The sequence below is a fragment of the Gallus gallus genome, chromosome 1 (assembly GCF_016699485.2).
Source record: "Gallus gallus isolate bGalGal1 chromosome 1, bGalGal1.mat.broiler.GRCg7b, whole genome shotgun sequence".
In the NCBI taxonomy this organism is placed as follows: domain Eukaryota; kingdom Metazoa; phylum Chordata; class Aves; order Galliformes; family Phasianidae; genus Gallus; species Gallus gallus.
Genome location: NC_052532.1, coordinates 60247463 through 60249567, shown reverse-complemented (window position 1 = coordinate 60249567; position 2105 = coordinate 60247463).

Below are 2105 nucleotides of genomic sequence, written 5' to 3'. Positions count from 1 at the left end.
GACTGTCTCATTTTCTGTGACCAGCATCCCTTGCTTACATCGTGTTTGGTGGGGTGTGTATCAGTGAAGCCGTGCTGGGCATCCGGGTCTGCATCCCTGTTGCACTGGCACATTTGTACAGGAGGGTGATGAGAGAAGAAGCTTGGTTTAGGTGGGAGTGAAAGTGGGGAATGCTGCCTGGGAGACCTCTGTATGCAGTAGGCTTGGGGTTCTTGGTGCAATGCCACCTTCTGCTAGAGCCATCACCTGCTCCTCGCCAAAAGAGTCATCTGGCTGATGAATCACTGGGCTATTCCCAGGGCCTGGGAGAAGTGTGTGGGCTGGTGTTTCTTCATGAAAGTGAAGGATCGTGGGAAATTGTCCTTCATCTCTGCAGGTCTAAGTCATTTTTGTTCTGACTGGATTCCAGGTTCTCTAGAACCTGCTATTTTTGTTTCCCTGCATATGGAGGAAAGGCTGCATGGCTGAGATGGGATCTGCATGTTACGTCAACTCAGCCACAAATAGAGCCTCTCATTTTCAGGCTGTTTGGGTGAAAAAAATAATAACAATAATGATCAAAGATCTGTGGTTTTAAGTGTTGTAGTCTCAGCATCTGAAGAGGGCAGCCAGAGGACATGTAGCCCTGGGAATCTGGATAGCTCTCAGGTAACCCTGAAAAAGCCAGAGCATAGGAAGGGCTGAGTGAGTGAATGGAGCTTGGCTTTCCCAAGGGCTGGTGGGCACCGTGCTATATGGCCTGGTCTGGTGCTGCTGAATCACCCGGCGCGGAGAGAACAGGAATTCAAACAATCCACGCAATGAGCCACCAGGTGGCCCCAGGACCTCACCTACTGCCGGCAGCAGAGAAGGGGAGGTGCAGGGGTCCCTCTTCGGGCAGGCTGGTGGCACCGGGTGCTCCTGCGGGGCGAGGGGACAGGTTCCCAGCACCACTTCCTGGGGCAAGGGGATGTGAAGGAGGAGAGCTTCGTGCTGTCTGCTTGCCTTCTGGGGCTGTGGGGCACTTGGGTAGATACGAGCAGTACGTGGTAGGGATTTCTGCAGGAAAAGGTTAGAGAAGAAGGCTGAGCCTTTCCTCTGCTACAGTGCCAGCTCTTGCTTTCCACACAGAAGCAGCATATAGCTGTCTGTGAAAAGTGATGATGATTAGTAAACAGCCTGGCTGTACTCCAGAGGATTTCTTCCTTCCCTTTCTGAAAAGATGATGGTTGACCTCAGCTGGTCGTCCCTCAGACCGGTCTGTGAAGTGGATCAGGGGACCCTCCAAGTTGTGAGGCTCTTTGACCCCACTTGATCACACGGTGGGTGACAGGCAGTCCTCCAGCTGTAGAGCCGGAGAGGGACTTTCCCTGGCTCAGGACGATGGGGGCACTTTGGCTCCTGCTGCCTGTTGGTGCTGTCCAAGCTGCAGCCAGCTCTCTCCCACAGGGATCGTATTCCTTCCCAGCTGTGGCATGTGCTATTTTAGCCTCCTGAGGAAGTACATGTTGATGCTCACCTGTGAGCTGAGGGTAGGAAAGAGTTCCGAAACCCAGGAAAAGTCCCTTTGGGAAGAGACCTTCAGTGTGATGGGGGATGGAGCCATTCCACTTTCATACAGTGCTGGCTGGTAGAAATTATTTCCAGAAATAAACAAATGGAATTTAATACAGAGGATAATTTTCAGTTAGCTTTTTGTATGGAGCATACTAGAAGCTCCAGAAACACGTTCTCTTTCATGTCTTACTGATTTCAAACAAAATTATACTTTCATTTTCCAGTAATCTCTATAAGAGATTTGGTCCACCGGGGAGGTATGTTAAAACTAATAGAAAATTGTCCACAGCTACCTCTAGAAAATGGCTGAGGTAGAAAGTCTGCTCAGCTCCATTTAGGCAAAATGGGAGCCTGCTGAAAGGCTTGTGACTTGCTTTGTTTCCAAATAGCTTGGTGTCCATTGAATTGGGCATGTGGTTTATTGATCTGGTTATGTATGAGCCAGGAAACCTCCCAAGCTCGTGTTCCTAAATGACCTAATTGCTGTAAAGCTTTGGATGAGCTTTGCAGGTCAGATAAGCAAAAAAAAAACAACAACCCCAAAGGTTTGTTGGATATTCTTATTTGCA